This window comes from Oncorhynchus gorbuscha, linkage group LG15 (assembly GCF_021184085.1).
Source record: "Oncorhynchus gorbuscha isolate QuinsamMale2020 ecotype Even-year linkage group LG15, OgorEven_v1.0, whole genome shotgun sequence".
NCBI classification, from domain to species: Eukaryota; Metazoa; Chordata; class Actinopteri; order Salmoniformes; family Salmonidae; genus Oncorhynchus; species Oncorhynchus gorbuscha.
The window spans coordinates 34,406,390-34,427,717 of NC_060187.1; the positions used below are offsets into that span (position 1 = coordinate 34,406,390).

General features: G+C 43.8%; 1 protein-coding gene across 5 annotated transcripts in view; it reads right to left on the minus strand.

The window, feature by feature from the left end:
* The window catches only part of LOC123996985 (serine/threonine-protein kinase PAK 2), a 38,756-nt gene extending 17,606 nt beyond the window's left edge, over positions 1-21,150 (minus strand). For 3 of the 5 annotated variants that reach the window (XM_046300891.1, XM_046300892.1, XM_046300895.1), the window contains exon 1: positions 20,927-21,147. The gene's annotated coding sequence lies outside the window, so the exon portion shown is untranslated. Of the gene's footprint in view, positions 1-20,926 lie in introns of all 5 variants that reach the window. The other 2 variants (XM_046300894.1, XM_046300893.1) reach the window with 2 other exon arrangements.
* Between the last annotated feature and the right edge of the window lie 178 nt (positions 21,151-21,328).

Consider the following 21,328-nt stretch of genomic DNA (forward strand, 5'->3'; position numbering starts at 1 on the left):
CCAGAGGCCCATGTCAATGCCTTCTACCTGCTTGCCTGGGCTCTCTTACACACTGTCTGATCTCTGGCCCTTCTGCGTGCACCTGGTAACCCGTATGTAAAGAAGGATGGTGGAGGAAGACGCCTTCTGTCCCCGACAAAGGTTTGGATCGAGGGCAGACTTAATAGATCGCAGCGAGTGAGCTGCTTTGCTACGTACGAAAACCTGACCCAGAATCAGTTAGTCTATGAGTGATTTAGCACCAGGTTCCTCACAAACATGCAATGCGCATCAGGAGAGGACCAGCAACTCATCCAGCCGCACCCAACCCCGTCACGAACGTCTCTACTCACCTGCCAAAAGAGGCAGGCTATGCCGGGCCAACCTCAAGATCCGTGGTACTACGTTATCGTTGCGTTTAGGGGGGGGGGGGATTCACACAGATGGTAGCGTTGCATCATTGGCTCTTCAGCCAAGCACATACACCAAATGTGCTTGGGTGATAAAAAAAAAATATATATATATATATATATATATATATTTTTTTTTTTTTCTCGTTAAAGGAAAAAGTTTATTCTAGTCCGTGGTTAGTAATTGCTTTAATTTTTTTATACTTAGTTTTTATTGTAGGAACACAAAGAAAGTACAAATAAAGTCAAATATAAGAACAACAAAAAAAGATTGGGCAGTTACAGTGCACTTCATACCTTCATCATATCAGTTACATTGACATCTTTGAATTAGACTTTTTACAAGTACGAAACCCATTTTTCCCAGTATTCCTGACCTCTCTCCTGTTGAGTTCTTAAAGCAAAGGTCATACGCTCCATGTGGTGTATTTCTTCTACAATGTCTATCCAGTGTGTCACTGTGGGAGGGTCTTTTTGTAGCCATTTCCTTGTGATAGCCTTTTTACTGGCTGCCAGTAGGACCTTCAAGAGTTACTTTTCACTATTGTGTAAGTTATCAGGTATTTCACCCATGTACAAAGAAATTGTTTGTTCTATGTCAAATCCCATTATTTAACCAATGTTAGATCTTATTTCTCCCCAGTAAGTTTCGATTGAGGGGCAAGTCCAAAAGATATGAGAGTGGTCCGCCCTCAATAGACCGCATTCTCTCCAACAAGGGTGTAGTGAGCCAGTCGGTTTTGATTTCAGTTTAGGTGATATGAAGAAACGTATAACATTCTTCCAACAGAATTCTCTCCATGACCTCGAGTTGGTGGAGCTTTGTTGAGTCTCTAATATGTTCAACCATGTTTCATCAGTTATTTCAATGTTAAGTTCCTCCTCCCATTTCTTTTTAATATAGTTTGTAGAATGTTTCATGGAGGATTGAATACCCAAGTAGAGATTTGAAATGTTTTTTTTGTTACTCTCCAAGTTATATGCATTAGTGAATACTTGGATTAATTTTGGAGGTGCTCGAGGGTCAGTCACTTTTATCTCCCTTAAGAAATAGTGTTGAACTTGTAGGTATCTGTAAAAATCTTGTTTATCCAAGCCATGTTTTTTACTTAGGTCCTGGAAGTTATCTAGGTTCCCATTCCTTATGGTTGTACTGAATGATGTGATGCCTTTCTGCGTCCATTGTTTAAACCTGCTGTCCTGAGTTGCAGGGATGAAGCTGGGGTCGTATGCGGGCCAACTCAGCAGTTTGATCTCTCTGTCTAAATTATTTTGCTTAACTACCCTAAACCATGTCTTCAGAGAGAAATTAATCCACTGATTTTGTCTATTGTATATTTCTTTTACCATGTCCTTATTTCCCAAAACTGACTGTATGGGTACCTCTGTCAATGTAGTCTCCATGTCCTTATTTCCCATAACCGACTGTATGGGTACCTCTGTCAAAGTAGTCTCCATGTCTTTCCATTTGGATTCGTATTCTGAATTGCACCAACACACCAAGGTCTCAATTGGGCTGACACAAATCTTTTAGGTTTGGTAAGGCCATACCCCCAGTTGTTTGGTAACTGTAATGTTGTATATCTAGTTATTGGTCTCTAACCGATCCAGATAAACCTTGATGTCCGTTTATCCCATTCCCTAAACTGTTTAGGTGGGATTTCTATGGGCAGTGATTGGAACAAATACAGTAACCTTGGCAGGATGTTCATTTTGATTGTTTCAATTATACTATTAAGATCTAAGGGAAGTGAATTCCACCTGTTTAGGTCATCATATATTTTCTTGTTAATGTGATCGTAATTCATGCAATAAAGTTTGAGTGTATCTTTTGGTAAATTTACTCCCAGATATTTAATGGATGAAGAGGTCCAGGTGAAGTTATACCTACTCTTCAGCGCTTCCTGTGGGGTATAATTTTCTACTAGGGCTTGAGTCTTGTGTACGTTAAGCACATACCCTGAATATGTTCCAAATGTTTGTAAAACATCCATCAATCTAGGTACACTTCAACCTGGGTCTTTAAGGAATAACAGAACGTCATCAGCATACATGCATATCTTATGTTCACTGCCTCTTATTGTTATTCCCTCTAAGGTTGGGTCCTGTCTTATTGCCTGTGCTAATGGTTCGAGGTACAAGGAGAAGAGCGTGGGTGAAAGATTACAGCCTTGTCTTGCCCCTCGCTCTAATTTTAGCGTTCGTGTCAAATGTCCATTTTATCTTTATTCTAGCGGTCGGACATGAATACAGTGTTTTGATGCACTGTATCACTTTGTTGAAACCAAATCTTTCCATAACTTGGAATAGGTAATCCCATCCCACTGAATCAAATGCTTTTTCTGCATCTAGGCTGATTAATATTGCACTTATTCTGAGTAATGCGGTCCATGACATGTAGTGTTCTCCTTATATTGTCCTGTGTCTGCCTATTTTGTATGAAACCAGTTTGATCTCCATCAATCAATTCTGGGATTATGTTCTCCATTCTTTTGGCTATGATTGATGCATATAGTTTATAATCTGTGTTAAGAATTTCGATAGGTCTATTTGAACTACATTCTTATCTTTACCCTCTTTTGGGATTACTGATATGATGGCCTCTCTCCATGGCGGTAGGAGACCCCCCTCCCTCAAGGTCCAGTTAAAAAACAGGCCTTAAGTAGAGGTGTTAATTGTTCTCTGAAAGTCTTGAACAATTCTGAAGGGAAGCCATCAGTGCCTTGAGACTTGTTGACTTTTTGTTGAGATATTGCTTTATTAATTTCTTCAGTGGATATTTCTAAAGTTAGTCTATCATTTTGCTCTGTCCCAATTGAGGAGAGATCAAGTGAGTTCAAAAAGTGCTCTATTGTCTGTGCATCTGCCTTCTCTGGTTGCTTGTACAGATTTGTGTAATATGATTCAAATGCATTCTGTATTTCATCTCATTTGCATGTGATCTTTTTTGTTTTGGGGTCTTTTATTTTGAAAATGGTATTCTGTGCTTGTTGTTTCCTGAGTCTCCATGCAAGTAATTTGGTTGCCTTTGAGCCTGCTTCATAATATCGTTATTTCTCTACTTCTTATCTATAAATCTGGTCAATCTCCTGTTTTACCTTTTGAATCTCTCGTAATATAAGTGGGTCTTTGTATCGACTACGAGATCGTTCTAAGTTTCTTAGGGTTTCCTGTCATTTCAGCAGTTTCTGTGCTTTAATCTTTTTCATGAGAGATGTGGCTATGATCTTCGCTCGAATAACCTCCTTAGCTGCATCCCACAATATAGCAGGAGATACTTCCCCATTATCATTATTCTCCAGATAGATGTTCAATTCTGTCTTTATTGATTCCTTGAATTCTGGATCATTCAGCATGCTTGTATTAAGTCTCCATATACACTGCTCAAAAAAATAAAGGGAACATTTAAACAACACAATGTAACTCCAAGTCAATCACACTTCTGTGAAATCAAAACTGTCCACTTAGGAATCAACACTGATTGACAATAAATTTCACATTTTAGGCAATTAGCAAGACACCCCCAATAAAGGAGTGGTTCTGCAGGTGGTGACCACAGACCACTTCTCAGTTCCTATGCTTCCTGGCTGATGTTTTGGTCACTTTTGAATGCTGGCAGTGATTTTACTCTAGTGGTAGCATAAGACGGAGTCTACAACCCACACAAGTGGCTCAGGTAGTGCAGCTCATCCAGGATGGCACATCAATGCGAGCTGTGGCAAGAAGATTTGCTGTGTCTGTCAGCGTAGTGTCCGGAGCATGGAGGCGCTACCAGGAGACAGGCCAGTACATCAGGAGATGTGGAGGAGGCCGTAGAAGGGCAACAACCCAGCAGCAGGACCGCTATCTCCGCCTTTGCGCCCTTTGCCCTGCAAAATGACCTCCAGCAGGACACAAATGTGCATGTGTCTGCTCAAACGGTCAGAAACAGACTCCATGAGGGTGGTATGAGGGCCCAACGTCCTCAGGTGGGGGTTGTGCTTACAGCCCAACACCGAGCAAGACGTTTGGCATTTGCCAGAGAACACCAAGATTGGCAAATTCGCCACTGGAGCCCTGTGCTCTTCACAGATGAAAGCAGGTTCACACTGAGCACATGTGACAGAGTCTGGAGACGCAGTGGAGTACGTTCTGCTGCCTGCAACATCCTCCGGAGGTGGGTCAGTCATGGTGTGGGGTGGCATTTCTTTGGGGGGCAGCACAGCCCTCCATGTGCTCGCCAGAGGTAGCCTGACTGACATTTGGTATGAGATGAGATCCTCAGACCCCTTGTGAGACCATATGCTGGTGCGGTTGGCCCTGGGTTCCTCCTAATGCAAGACAATGCTAGACCTCATGTGGCTGGAGTGTGTCAGCAGTTCCTGCAAGAGGAAGGCATTGATGCTATAGACTGGCCCGCCCGTTCCCCAGACCTGAATCCAATTGAGCACATCTGGGACATCATGTCTCGCTCCATCCACCAACACCACGTTGCACCACAGACTGTCCAGGAGTTGGCGGATGCTTTAGTCCAGGTCTGGGAGGAGATCCCTCAGGAGACCACCCGCCACCTCATCAGGAGCATGCCCAGGCGTTGTAGGGAGGTCATACAGGCACGTGGAGGCCACACACACTACTGAGCCTCATTTTGACTTGTTTTAAGGACATTACATCAAAGTTGGATCAGCCTTTAGTGTGGTTTTCCACTTTAATTGAGTGTGATTCCAAATCCAGACCTCCATGGGTTGATAAATTTGATTTCCATTGATAATTTTTGTGATTTTGTTGTCAGCACATTCAACTATGTAAAGAAAAAAGTATTTAATAAGAATATTTCATTCATTCAGATCTAGGATGTGTTATTTTAGTGTTCCCTTTGTTTTTTTGAGCAGTGTAGTATTTCTTGGTTTGCTATCAAGGTATAGAGTTAGCTAAAGTCCATTATGATCTGATAAGTCGCTCTGCCAGATCCTACAATCCTTAAGCCTGTGTCTATCTGCACTGTACATAAAAAAGTAGACTAACCTGGAGTATTCAGTGTGGCGGGCTGAGCAAAAAGTATATTCCTTATCGGTCTTGTGGGTGTCAACGCCATACATTGAGCAGTCCTAGAACCAGCAGTATCCTATTGATCTATTTGGCAACTAGGCTAATTTTCCTATTTTGGTTTGTGCTGTCCAATTTTGAGTTTAGAATTGTGTTAAAGTCCCCTCCACAGATAAGAGTGCAAGAGGTTTCTGTGGCAATTAAATCAAACACCTTCCCCTGGAAGACCATGTCACTCCATGGGGGTGCGTTCCTTGTTATCCAGTTTACATTTAACGAGTATAAATCTACCCTCCTTGTCTTTTATTTCTGACATAAAGTCAAAATTAACTGAATTTGGGATAAAGATTGCAACTCCCCTTCTACCCATTTTGTAAGAAGGAAAGAAAGTGTTCCTATATCCCATTTTCTTGAGTTTCTCGTGTTCAGGTGTGGATAAGTGAGTTTCCTGACAGAATAGTATGTCAACTCTCTCCTGTTTCATCTTTGCTATTACCTTACTTCTCTTGAAGTCACTCCCCAGTCTGTTTACATTGAGACTGATTACCTTAAATTCCCCATGATGCATCAATATAAATAAAAAACCCTGTGCACAATATCTGTCTGCTTATCATGACCCTAAAAATGAAGTAAACCAAAGTGGGAAAATACTTTGGTATTTGGACTCCCATGTCAGAGGACTGTCACTTTTCTCTGGGGTTTGAGGGGATGAGCCTGTCCGCAGGATGGGCCCCTCGCTCAGATATGAAAATGCGTGACGTAGTCACAAACAAGACCTGGTGGAACCAAAAATAATCAGGGCGCCTAATTTCGTCGCTTATACACATTGATTAATTACAAGTGAAAACTATATCGGTCATGCTTGCATATCATGAATCCTCCCCTCGATATGCCCTTCTGTCGCCCCATTATCAATGTGTCATTAATCCTTAGCTAATATATATGTTATTAACGTGACGCTACTTAGTGTGTTCGTAAAGAACACGTGCTTTTGGCTACTCACCCTTCTTCAGCATTGGGGGAAAATAGGGGATATATTTTACCTATTGTAATGTCAACCGTAACAACCCAAAGTCTTAACAGCTCGTGTTAACTATTAATTCTGTTAAATCCGATTCAGCGTCTTCCATCTTCCCGTTGGAAATGCCTGAGTCTCTCTCGGATGTGAACGTCCTCTCGCCGAGATGGTTTCCCTCTTTCTCCATGACCCTGCTTGTCAACAATGATCCATAGGAGAACTTGCTCAAGTCTTTCCGCTGGTGATGTCACCTTTCTCCTGGCGGTATACTCCACTGGGAAGCCCTTTGACTTCAGGTCCTCAGCCACCTCGTCTGCATGCTCGTATGTAACCGGGCCATTTTCCAGAAATACCCGCATTTTTGCCAGGTATGGTGTTTGGAAGTGAATACCCTTCTCTTTAAGTGCTTTCTTAATGGAGGTGTATTCTTTCCTTCTTTTCGGTATCTCTCCCGCGTAGTCATGATCAAAGAACACTCGTTGGCCTTGGAAGTTAACAGGCTTTTTCCAGGTTGCATGTAAGACTTTCTCTTTGACTGAGAATTTTAGGAACCGTACTACTATGGATCTTGGTGGGTCGCCGCTGGGGGGTTTTGAGGACAGAGCTCGGTGTGCTCTCTCGATTCCCAGGTCAGTGTCGTCTTCAAGTATGCCCTTGAATAGACCCTCCATGAAGTTGGGCATAGAGTATTTTTCTGCGCCCACTACTAAGTTATAAAGTCTAATGTTGTTTCGACGTGAGAAACCTTCTAGTTCTGTCACTTTTGCCTGTAGTGCGTGTTGGCTTTTCAGTGACTGTTCAAGTATTTCCTTGACTGCAGAGTTCCATGTGTCCGTTTCCCAAATGCGCTGTCCTGCGTCTCCCATTCTTGTAGACATGCTGTGAAGTTCTAATTTGTTTTCTTCCAGTTTCTGGTTAATGTCCTTCTTGAACTCATTTGGTTCTTTTCTTACATCTTCTCGAAGTTCCTCTCGTAAGCCTGTGAGTGCCTCGCGCAATTCCTCCTTATCACCTCACGATCCGCTCTTTTGCTGCTGCTATCTTATTTGCGCTAGTATTAGCCATTTCGGGTTCATCGATTATATCTTCTGCTGTTTTGTTACGGGCTGTTGTAGCTCCGCGGCCTTTTCCTATTTTCCCCTTCTGCGTAAGTTATTATAATGCTCAGAGTAAATACTTGAATTTAGGGGGGGGAAATACCCAACCGATGTGCAGTACGGAAAACTAGGCAGCCATTTCCTAAGTTGCGTCACCGGAAGCCGTGCTTGGGTGATTTGAGTGCGACCGCGACAGGTGGGTACGCTCCTTTGAATTTCATCAAGTTGACATTCAGTGATGAGTGCCCAGTGGAAACCTGTCCGTTGTATGGGTCCACAGCAAATCAATGGGCGTGGATGGTACTACCCACATCAGATGTAGGCCTCCCTCCCAAGACGAGCTGGAGATACCTCTCCCCACTTCGTAGGGCATGAGCCAGATCCATGCGGGCCAATGGGTTTGGTCTCCACCTCGAGTCTAGTGAGCGTAGAGACCTCCAATGTGTGGTGTCCCGCAATGAGGCAAACCTGAGGCTTGGTAGTGTCAACTAATGGTAAGGCACATGCCATCTCCACTACATGCTCCAAGGAGCATGGAGGAGAGCTCCCACATAGAATGTGTAGAGTCCCGCACCCAGGCGGACCTGAGACATGGCAGTGTCCATAACCGCTAAGCACATTCCAGCTCCATTTAGTACTCCACCGTTAGCGGATCCAGCCAAAGCCAGCATTCGATTCAAACCTTCACGGTTTAGAGCTAGTTAAGTATACTGGGGATGTGTGTTTAAACGTTTCACAACAGCCGCTCTGTGATCAGACTGATGCCAGTAGTACACTTTCATCAGCCATATCCCAGGACTTAACTACCCCTCCCAGCCAAAGCCAGGTATGCGTTCGAGCCATCATTCTCTGATTGACAGGAAGCCAAAGTCAGGATTCAGCAGCAAAACATTGAGTCTGGTGGAACCGCCCTTACATTTTCATGCTTGACCGAAAGCCCCATAGTCCAGGACTGACTGCCACCTTCCGTTAACAATCATCAGCCATCATCATCTGCAGGACTCTCTTCGTGTACGGACTAGTACCGAGGTAACTCCCGCTTGGTTTGCATCATTAGCGACACTAGAAAACAGGTGACATACAGGGAGGGATTGGAAGAGCCCTGCTATAGGGATACCTCATTATCTACCTTACTAAGGCTAAGCACTCCTTAAGAGAGTCATTGTTCCTCCCGCAGTTTACCTGCGCTTCATTGAATTTCTTCACTTTGACATTCAGAGCACTGGGCAGAAATCACATCAACACCCACCTCGGGCCTTCGCGATGCTTTGTTTTACTTAAAGCAGACGGATTCCCCTGGTCCGCACCCGCTCTAAATCAGCTGCTCGACGCCGGAGAATCGCCGGAGACCCAGCGCGAACAGGGACCGGCGCACGTCCAGAGTTGCCGCCACCAACTGCCTGACCCAACCCCCATCTGTCCAGCCTTCGGCCTCCAACCCCCACATGCAGCTCCTCTCTGCACAAAAGACTGCACAACAAACTTCCAATGGTGGTGAAAGAAGGGCAATGGAGCGACTGCTCCGGATTTTCAAGGGCCAGCGAGAGCTCAACGGATGCCGCCTGAACTGCAACGCTTTCCAGGACTTGGGCCCCTCTCTTGGGGAGAACCCATTCCAGGGCGCCCTGCCCTGCAAAGCTGGCTCCCACCAGCTTCTCAGGGATCAGTCACCTTACCACACTGGGCGCCGCTCCACCAGGCCGTGGTACATTCTGAAAGTAGTTTGAGGTCAGTAAGTCACATGACCAAGGAGCTATTGAAATGTAACATTTTTCAAAATGTATGTAAAATCATGTGAGATGAAGATGTTCAATATAGAAGGGTAGTCAGTGGGCATTCTCAACCTTGTTTGAGTCAAGTAGGTCACATGACCAAGGAGCTATTGAAATCAGAAAGTTTGAAAAATTCATATAAAAATGTGAGAATGGACAAAATAAAGGGTGTGCATTGTGTAGGCCCACTGAGTGTACATTCTGAACCTTGAAGTCAGTAGGTCACATGGAGCTATTGAAATTCAAATGTGTGGCGCATTGGTCTAAGCTGTAGCTGTGCTCCTAGAGATTCTGGGTTCGAGTCCAGGCTCTGTCACAGCCGGCCACGATCGGGAGACCCATGGGGCGGCATACAATCGACCCAGTGTCGTCCGGGTTTGGCTGGCAGGGATGTCCTTGTCCCATCGTGCACTAGTGACTCCTGTGCCATGCTGACACGGTCAGAGGCGTTTCCTCCGACAAATTGGTGCGGCTGGCTACCGGGTTAAGTGGGCATAGTGTCAAGAAGCAGTGCGACTTGGTTGGGTTGTGATTCGGAGGACACACAGCTCTCGACCTTTGCCTCTCGAGTCCCTACAGGAGTTGCAGCGATAACACGAAATTGGGAAGAAAAAAAGTTTGTACTTTGATAGTTGATAGGGAGTGTAAACAAAGTACAAACTAACAAATTCAACTAGGAATACAAAATGCTGCTCACATTTCCACGTTTATGAGCTTTGGAAAGCGAATTAATGTCCAACTGTTGAAAATAAGACCTGTGCAATGTTGTGCGCAATTTTTCCAACATCAAGACACTTATTTGGATGGCTCAACCTTGGATCATTGTTACTCTAAATTCCGCGACGCATATAAGGCCCTGCCCCGCCCCCCTTTTGGAAAAGCTGACCACGACTCCATTTTGTTGATCCCTGCCTACAGACAGAAACTAAAACAAGAGGCTCTCACGCTGAGGTCTGTCCAACGCTGGTCCGACCAAGCTGACTCCACACTCCAAGACTGCTTCCATCACGTGGACTGGGATATGTTTCGTATTGCGTCAGATAACAATATTGACGAATACGCTGATTCGGTGTGCGAGTTCATTAGAACGTGCGTTGAAGATGTCGTTCCCATAGCAACGATTAAAACATTCCCTAACCAGAAACCGTGGATTGATGGCAGCATTCGCGTGAAACTGAAAGCGCGAACCACTGCTTTTAATCAGGGCAAGGTGTCTGGTAATATGACCGAATACAAACAGTGCAGCTATTCCCTCCGCAAGGCTATCAAACAAGCTAAGCGTCAGTACAGAGACAAAGTAGAATCTCAATTCAACGGCTCAGACACAAGAGGAATGTGGCAGGGTCTACAATCAATCACGGACTACAAGAAGAAATCCAGCCCAGTCACGGACCAGGATGTCTTGCTCCCAGGCAGACTAAATAACTTTTTTGCCCGCTTCGAGGACAATACAGTGCCACTGACACGGCCTGCAACGAAAACATGCAGTCTCTCCTTCACTGCAGCCGAGGTGAGTAAGACATTTAAACGTGTTAACCCTCGAAAGGCTGCAGGCCCAGACGGCATCCCCAGCCACACCCTCAGAGCATGCGCAGACCAGCTGGCCGGTGTGTTTACGGACATATTCAATCAATCCCTATACCAGTCTGCTGTTCCCACATGCTTCAAGAGAGCCACCATTGTTCCTGTTCCCAAGAAAGCTAAGGTAATTGAGCTAAACAACTACCGCCCCGTAGCACTCACTTCCGTCATCATGAAGTGCTTTGAGAGACTAGTCAAGGAGCATATCACCTCCACCCTACCTGATACCCTAGACCCACTCCAATTTGCTTACCGCCCAAATAGGTCCACATACGATGCAATCTCAACCACACTGCACACTGCCCTAACCCATCTGGACAAGAGGAATACCTATGTGAGAATGCTGTTCATCGACTACAGCTCGGCATTCAACACCATAGTACCCTCCAAGCTCGTCATCAAGCTCGAGACCCTGGGTCTCGACCCCGCCCTGTGCAACTGGGTACTGGACTTCCTGACGGGCCGGCCCCAGGTGGCGAGGGTAGGCAACAACATCTCCTCCCCGCTGATCCTCAACACTAGGGCCCCACAAGGGTGCATTCTGAGCCCTCTCCTGTACTCCCTGTTCACCCACGACTGCGTGGCCACGCATGCCTCCAACTCAATCATCAAGTTTGCGGACGACACAACAGTGGTAGGCTTGATTACCAACAACGACGAGACGGCCTACAGAGAGTAGGTGAGGGCCCTCGGAGTGTGGTGTCAGGAAAATAACCTCACACTCAACGTCAACAAAACTAAGGAGATGATTGTGGACTTCAGGAAACAGCAGAGGGAACACCCCCCTATCCACATCGATGGAACAGTAGTGGAGAGGGTAGCAAGTTTTAAGTTCCTCGGCATACACATCACAGACAAACTGAATTGGTCCACTCACACAGACAGCATCGTGAAGAAGGCGCAGCAGCACCTCTTCAACCTCAGGAGGCTGAAGAAATTCGGTTTCTCACCAAAAGCACTCACAAACTTCTACAGATGCACAATCGAGAGCATCCTGGCGGGCTGTATCACCGCCTGGTACGGCAACTCGCTACACTCGCATTAACATCTGCTAACCATGTGTATGTGACAAATAAAATTTGATTTGAAAGTGGTTAGAAAGAGCAAATATCAAATCTGAAACGGTCATTACTGTAGAGGATTGCTAATTCTTATGTAGGTGACATTACTGCTATTGCATTGTTATAACTGAGACAACACATAACAACGTATTTTCATAGTAAAACAGGTTGGGCCCCATACAGGATACTCCTAGCCACAGGTGCTGGCCGGGAGTTCGGCCATAACTCCTCTGAAGATAGGGACGCACACACATTACACACTGACTCCTCTGAAGACAGGGACGACACACATACAATACACACTAACTGCCGAGGACACACAGATAAGACATACACCCACACATTGGGAAGAAGAGACACAGCCTTGACTTGCAGACAAACTAGCACACACACATAATCTCCCTCCCAGCCGAACATTGTGTGACTGAAGATAGCGCACACACCAGATCCCCTTTTCAGCTGAACATGGTGTGACGACCAAGAACAGGCATGGCAGGATTCTACGATGAAGGACAGACAACAGAGCCAATGCCGGATGACTACACCCCAGCCTGATCCAATCCGAAGATCCGATCTCCTAGAAATCAACCTACTTTCTGTTGTGTATATGAAGCTTGTACTCACTGTTAGCAGGTGCCTTTTCTGCTAGTCTCTGATGAGCTAACAGTGGGGCCCGTATATACGCTGTACCAGATATCTTCACTCTGAATAAACCTGTCGCTTGTCGTACAATCTACCACCTTGTCTGAATCGATCCTTAACCGGCTCATCCTTCCACATAACCTTTTATCAACAGAACTTGGTAGCGGGAGGATGGTTTAATAACGGTCCGTCGATGTGAGTTGATTTGGGTGTGAGAAGGAGAGTGACGGAAGGACGGTTGTAGGAAGACGGGTGAAGGAATTCGGGGGAGGACAACAATTCTGCTCAACTCGGTAAACTGATCACAAGGCGCACCACAAACAAGGTAAGCAAAACCTGTTAAATCAAACTTTGCATATTGTCGTATAGTCTATCCAAATTTTGATCAGTATTACCGAGTAAGTATGAATTCTTGTGTAAATTTATAATTTGCTGACAAGTTGAAAGTACAGTGAAGTGAACATATGTGGTACAAACCGGCGACGGCCGGGTGATTAAATCATTGATGAGATATCAGTAAGTGGATAGCTAATTACTATTCATTAAATCTGGCGCCGAGGGGATAAATTGTAATTTTGTCCCGTGACCCAGTCAGCGCAGTCTGATAGCTTTCAATGATGAGGTATCACTTTTGAGGCCTGTGGTTCCGATAGGGGTTAGGAATAGAGATCAGTAGGGGATAGCTAATTACTATTCATTAAACCTGGCGCCAAGGGGGACAAATTGTAATTTTGTCCTGTGGCCCGGTCAAGGCCAGACTGATAAGAGATTCACTGATAGAGGTCGGACATGTGTACAAATCCTGATAGGGGTTAGCTCGATATGGATCAGGAATAGAGATCAGTAGGGGATAGCTAACTACTATTCATTAAACCTGGCGCCGAGGGGGACAAATTGCAATTTTGTCCTGTGGCCCGGTCTAGGCCAGTCTGATGAGAGATTCTCTGATAAGGATCGGCTTTCAGGGGTCAGAGATATAACGTGTTGTTATGATAAGGATCAGCACGGTAGAGATTAGGGATAAAAATCAGTAAGGGGATAGTTAATTACTATTCATTAAACCTGGCGCCGAGAGGGGAAAAGATTGGCAACTTTGTCCCGCGACTCGGTCGAAGACCAGTCTGATAAGTAGTCCAAAAGATAAGCTGATAATGGTCAGAGAAAACGTGTATTTGTAACTGTTCATATTAAAATGTAATGTGGTTGTAATCGTCTCCATCAAGATTGTTGATGGTTTGAGAGAGAGAGAACTCAAGAAGGGTTATTGGATAAATCCGAAACTTATATGTTGTATGTATCTATAACTTCTGTGTAAAATGTATAATCAGGAACAAAATGACTGATGTATAATTGAAATAAGATCTGAATATAATATTTAATATTGTGACTATATAGTCGAATAGATCCCTTGGTTGCGCGCTCCACGAAAGCTATACCAACCCAATCGTTTTTTCTCGAACTGAATATTCAAGGAAAAGCTCTGAGATAAGGCAGAGTGTGAGCAATAGTGTCTCCTCGAATACATCGTTGTTATTAACTAACGACGGGCTAAGTATATTCTAATTATATTCAAGTAGTCTGGAAAATTCCGATTAAGTTACGATTAATTTCCAATTGAATTAAAATTGAATTACGATTTAAAATTCACAATGGCGACCCCCAATACTCCAAAGCTGAAGTTTAATGAGTTCCTAGAAAGAAAAAAAATAGAATATAGATCAGGGGTAAAGGGACAGTGGAAGGATATAAAGAAAGTCTGGGAGGGAGTAAAGTTAAGATGGACGCAAGCAGGTTACCTAGGAGGGGGACTGCCAACCGGGGTCCAGTTGAAAACAATGGAATGTGGGTTAAGGGAGACGTTGCAGGAAGCTAGAGACAAGGAAATAGGAAGAAACAAGGCCCATTTATTGAGGAACCAAGGGACCAAACAGAGAGAGAGAGCAGAAGAGGAACTAAAGATAGGAACTTGGGCCATAGAAGAAGCGCAGAAAGCACAACTGAATAAAAAAATCCTGAAATGATGGGGGTTGCCACTCCCCCACGAGGGGCAGATGAACAGACGAGCTACCACCAGGAGATGGCGCCACATCCCTCTACATATATAATTACTAAAACATACAATACATGACAAATGGTGACCCTGACGTGGTCTGGTAAAAAGATATCGCCGGACATTGGTGTGCCAGCCGATTGGCCAGTACTGTCGTCGGACGGTGTGTCTCACAAATCCTGACCGGTCAACTAAAAAAGGGTAAGCAGACACCTGTTGTGGAAAACTAAAGTTCTGCACATTGGAGTTATACAAATTTAGTTTTGTGAGACACCTGTTTGATGTAAGTTACTAAATTTAAACTATTATGATGTGTGAGATTGGAAAATAGTTGAGAAAGTAATATCTCCATTGGCAACTGCAATTTTATTATTGATCAACCATACTTAATGGTGCATTGTGTATGGGATGTACTAGTATGCCTGGTTGGTAGGTGGTAACAGAGATCACTTACCACGTGTATGAATGATGGGTAACGGGTGACCACCAAAGCTTGAATGGATAGTCTGGGACTACATGTATGAGTGGTGAGCAACGAGTGATCGCCAAAGTGCGAATAGAAAGTCATATGATGCGAACGTGATGTATTAGGCAGGGCCAAGTGTGAATGACGGATATTCAAATTGAATACTCGGACTTGAGACCGATTTAGCCGTAGGGAAAGGGTATCACTTGGGTTTCAGTAAAGACATTGGTTGTTGGCAGTATTGTAGTGTACATGGAATGTCGTTGGAAATAGAAAAGAGGTTGAGAACGCTGAAGTCCATTCTAGAATTCAATAAAGGCAGAGAGGATAAGGAGTGGAGGAGACTGGGTGAGAAGCTGTACAGAGTATGGACAGAAGGTGGGGCTATTGCATCTCCTACTGGTCTGCTTGCTGGGGAGAATGAAGATTTGTGTGTGTATGGTGTAAATTGAAGTTTACTGGCGTAAATGAAGATTTGTGAGACTCAAATCGTGTGCATGAAATACGTTTGATATTCAGTCGGGGACTAATATCGGTATGAATGAGGTCGGGGATTTTTATGATAAGAATGTTGAAAAGGTTGCAGGCTTGCTGATGAGAGTAATATCATAGAATATTGAGGGGGTGTGCATGACTGTTGGAAAAGGTGTTAAACTCTATTGACGTAAAATTCTGTGTGTAGAGTTATATTATGAGGTTTGAACTATACTAATATTGTGGAATTACATAATCAACATCTGAACATACTTACGATAAACATTAATTGAGCCACTGAGTAATAGATAAGATATACACTAGGTACGGGGCGACGGGTGTGGTCGATGTAAGACGGGAGTGGTGTTCTAACCAAGTGCTGAGAAATAAGGTAGATTTATTTTGTTCTTTTAATTAGTTTACACAAGTTCTTCCCGGTTATTGATTTTGGTTTGATTGTTCAGATAAAACCACTGAAATTAAACAGGAGGTTAAGGTAGACTAACATTAGAATCTGTATTCATTATGGGGAACAATGAAAGGCCCGCAGAGGGGATTGCAGGCTGAGGTTTTTATGTTAAAGGGACAGTGCACATTTAACACAGTTGTGTGTGTGTCTAATGGCTGGGGATTTAAGAAGTATTTTTGGGGAGACAATTTGGAGAAACACGAATAAAACATGAAACACCAAGACAAATTATTTGAGTTTGAGGGGATTATCATAATTATTAGGTTTTGTTTTTGTAGTAAACGTTTGGGTTAAGGGGATTTTCACGTTCCCAGAGACATGGTATTTTACAGCTGGGGGAAAAGGCAGACGGAGGGGCCCTCCCCCGCACTGCAGAGACCTTGAAAGTTGGAGAGAAGTGAGGAGAGTTTTGGAAAGGGGGGGGCCAGGACAGGCAAAGATAGCAATTGCTGAGTGGAGACAGGGGAGAGAGTTGGACATGTAGAAAATGTAGGGGGCGCTCCTTCATGATGATGTCAGAACATAAGGATACTATACTAATCTTACCTAAGTCATTATTTAGAGTAGGTAAGGTTGATACCTGGGCAAAGCCAGATATCAAAAGGGGGATGGGTAAATTGTGGTCTAGGATAGGATGGGGACTATTGGATAAGAAACTAATAATTTAAAAAATGTAAGCTAACAATTGGGCATAGAAGTTAAAGATGTAATCAGATAAAACATATGAGAAATTGTTTGTTAACCAAGCCTGTATGTCCAGGATTTTATGCATTACAGGTGAACTACAGGTGAAGTCACTCAATCCAGTCCCAGAGGCTTGGGGACCATAGAAGACCCCTGGTGACAGCTAGCTGAAAGAGCTGCCCAGATTCATATCGCACGGCGGAAGGGTAAGACACCTTTTCACTGTCGGACAATAAACAGAGTTCGGGAGAAGAACTGGAATTAACAGAATTCCGGGGGCTAACTCCCGAATGAAGTAACCCTACCTGTCCTATCACCCCTGTTTTTGTCCATAGGAGTGAGGATGTGTCTGGCTCTGGCTAAGTGATGTGTATTTTGTTCCAAAATGAACATAAGAGATCCCTAGATTTGGGTAGACAGGAAGTTAGAGTAGAGATTACATGATAACCGACTTCGGACTGTTCTAGGATTGGAGAAGAGGGTATCCTTATAGCATAGAGGGTCCCACAAGGGTGGATAGGTTTTCCATGATATGGGGGAAACCTGGGAGCAATGTTGAACTTTGTAAAGGTGATGAAATCCTACTAACCATAAAAAATATTGAGCTCTCTGATGCAGGCACTCACACCCTCGGACTACAAAGGACGAGGACAGACATGCTGGGTGTGTTTTCTATTAAGGTACTGCCAAGACCAGAGGTAGCCGGACACACTCCTCTACCACCACTGTGTTAAAAATACCATTCAGGTAATTAATGTTAGAGACTATTCTGCTTATTGATCAATTAGGAACTGGGACTGGTTTTGATTATGGGAGATTGCCTGAAGCTGATTGCAGTAGTAACATAACCATTAATTCCACTTGGCCAGTTACAGGCCTAAACCAAACTAGTGGTCTGGCTGATGTGAGGTGGATGTGTGGAGCCAAAAAGAGTGCTGAGACCCATTCTTAGAGGAGAATGGCAAGATACGTGTGGTCTGACCAGTGATAATTCCACTGACCATTGTTGATGTTGCTGCTGAACAGCTGCTGAGTTCTGTAACCAGGGGACCTGAAAACATTCCATCCCATGGGAGACATAGACGTAGTGCTCCATGGACAGAGGATGTAGTTGACATATATATATATATATATATATATATATATATACATACACTAACCTGTTGGGAGTGCCAGTGGGGGTTCCTCATGAGTTTCAGGCCTTGGGTAGGAATGATGGACTCTGGCACTTACTACCTATTATGGGTCCAGCCATAGTGGATGCTGGACAGACTGCATGGATTAATTATATCTACTATAATCAACAGCGTTTGGTGAATTACTCCCGTGATGCACTCACTGGTATGTCTGAACAGCTTGAGGCCACATTTGGGGTTTCCAGACAGAATAGACTTGCCTTGAATATGCTTCTTGCCAGTCAGTGGGACGTCTGCAAGATGTTCGGTAAACAATGTTGCACGTATATTCCTAATAATACCAGTCCAGATGGTGGTATATCTAAGGCGGGCTTGATGCACTATCTGCTAAGATGAGGTCCACGGAGGGGGTGGAGGAGTCTGTTCTCTTGGCCTGGTTTGGTAAGTACACTGGTATGATGGTTACTGGATTTCTGACCCTAATTCTTGTATTATTTGTTATTGATGTGATATGCCGCTTGCATCATACTGTGTTTTAAGAAGTCTGTTACAGATGTGATGAAGGCTTCAGGGAGGATGGGACTGACTGAGGATGACACATGGTATGCTGTGGGTGAGGTAGTAGAATAATTTTACACCACCACAGTTCCTTGTTATACATTTTTATGATACGTTTTCTTTCCAGTATGTTTGTTCTCCCTGTTGTAAAGGTTTAGAGTCCCTGGGTGGCAAGGAGCCCACCTAGTACAGGATAGGAGTAGCTGAGAGGACCAGATGGTTTCTAATAATTCTTTACTGTTTTCCATGACCAAAGTTTTATCCTACATCTTACATGTCAAGAACAATAAAGTTTTATCCTGTTTTTGATAAGTGACACCCTTGTGGGTGACAAAAGGGGGAAACAAAAGCATACAACAAAGGCATATATCACTTGTTATTAATAATAAACTTTTTATTATTTTCATGAAATGCTATGACTGCTGAAATAAAGGATAATGAGTGACACCCTAGCGGGTGTCAAAAGGGGGACTTAAATTTCACACTATTTTCTTTTGTTCTGTTTTTGAATGAGCTGTTCTCTTTTGACATGAAGGTAGTTTAAACTTTGTAACTGTTATATGATTCATTGCTGAATTTGTGTTCACACCCTTGGGGTTATTTTACATTATAGCCATTACCATATATAAGATTGAATATTATCTGCTGTTGCCTTGTGTGGAGGTATGTATGTGTTATGCTACCTAGCTGATTTGAAACATTGTTAAAAGTATCAGGGCCATGGGACTTTCTCATGCTGGAAAAATACAGAAGGGAGGGAACATTCAGAGCGGGGTGTTGCGAGAACAAGCGGTCTTTTGTTAGATAACAGGAGCCAGGTGGGAGATAACGGTATGGAGCATGAGACCCATCTTTCAGTTTTTGCAGCCATTTTAGTGTTGTGCGGATGCTGTTGCATTCCATGTATCCGGTCCCTTACTACTAGAGTTATCTCTAAAGCTATTGACCCTGCCTCCCCTTCCCAGATGTATCCTCTGCTTGCTAATGACCTGCCAGAGTTTGAGGATGAGGTGGAGAATACCCTTTAGAGAGTGTCACATCTCTTTGGAGATGTGAAGAGAGGGTATCACAACTTTTTCCGGCTGGAAAAAGTTGGCTTATGTAGAATATAATTTTTCCTTTCATTTTGAGCTGTTGTTCTCCGCTCTGTTACATGAGGGTTGTAAGTTCCTAGGTGGCTGGTAGCCAACTTAGTACATAGTGGGATTGAGTTGGGAACATGGTGGGAATACATATACATCCATTTATTTTTAATGTTGTGCCTTATTTCATAGCCCCTTTGGGACAAGTTTTCTTTTGTATCAGAATCTAGTTAGGTTGTGTCACGTCTCTGGGGAGACGTGAAGAGAGGGATTTGTAGAGGATTGCTAATTCTTATGTAGGTGACATTACTGCTATTGCATTGTTATAACTGAGACAACACATAACAACGTATTTTCATAGTAAAACAGGTTGGGCCCCATACAGGATACTCCTAGCCACAGGTGCTGGCCGGGAGTTCGGCCATAACTCCTCTGAAGATAGGGACGCACACACATTACACACTGACTCCTCTGAAGACAGGGACGACGCACATACAATACACACTAACTGCCGAGGACACACAGATAAGACATACACCCACACATTGGGAAGAAGAGACACAGCCTTGACTTGCAGACAAACTAGCACACACACATAATCTCCCTCCCAGCCGAACATTGTGTGACTGAAGATAGCGCACACACCAGATCCCCTTTTCAGCTGAACATGGTGTGACGACCAAGAACAGGCATGGCAGGATTCTACGATGAAGGACAGACAACAGAGCCAATGCCGGACGACTACACCCCAGCCTGATCCAATCCGAAGATCCGATCTCCTAGAAATCAACCTACTTTCTGTTGTGTATATGAAGCTTGTACTCACTGTTAGCAGGTGCCTTTTTCTGCTAGTCTCTGATGAGCTAACAGAGGAGCCCGTATATACGCTGTACCAGATATCTTCACTCTGAATAAACCTGTCGCTTGTCGTACAATCTACCACCTTGTCTGAATCGATCCTTAACCGGCTCATCCTTCCACATAACCTTTTATCAACAATTACCTCAGTACTTCCAACTGTGTATTAGAAAGTCAGTGAAAGATCAGATGCTCTGTCGTCTTGCAAGTGACGTTAGGCCTAACTATTTAGCGGATTCCACGATTATATTAGTGCTAATTATTTTAGCTATTCAACTAAGCTAATTAAAGCAGGTTAGCTAGGCTAACAGTTACCCGAGTTTTTTTTTCTTCCAGTTAGTTAGCTATGTGTAATTAGAGTTCTAACGTTAGCTAGAGTGAATTAGCTAGCAAGCTTGTCCTCCAAGTGCAGTAGCGCGAATGCCAGACAATAACGAACCATGCTTGATAATACACATGTTAATTTGGTAAGCAACATAAATGCATTGATTAGCTAGATAGCGATTGTCGGTACCGAGGACAAGCACTAACTTATTTGATGACGTCCTGCGACTCGCAACTTACCAGAAAGACTCCACAGGAAACATGAATATAACTTGGGTCCAATCCGTAGACGCTATGAAAACGTTTGTACATACCTAAAACAAGAGTTATGATATTACTGTGGCGCTTGCATAAATTACACAGCGTAATCCATTGTTTTCAATAGTTCAGTTCCCTACATAATTGTTTCCTCAATCTTTTCGTCCCGGGAATAATTCCACTATGGCGAAGGGGAGGCGGAACTACCGCCCCAGCGACGGGTGTTACAACTATATTAAACGGTACCAACTACATATTGACAAGATCCGTCTGGTAATTTATTTGTTTCTGTGTGTACTTTCCTGGTGATAAAAATTAGAACCTGTCTGCAGTACAGTTATTAGTGAAGGTACCCAGGTTCAAACACCATTTTGGTTGAGGTTG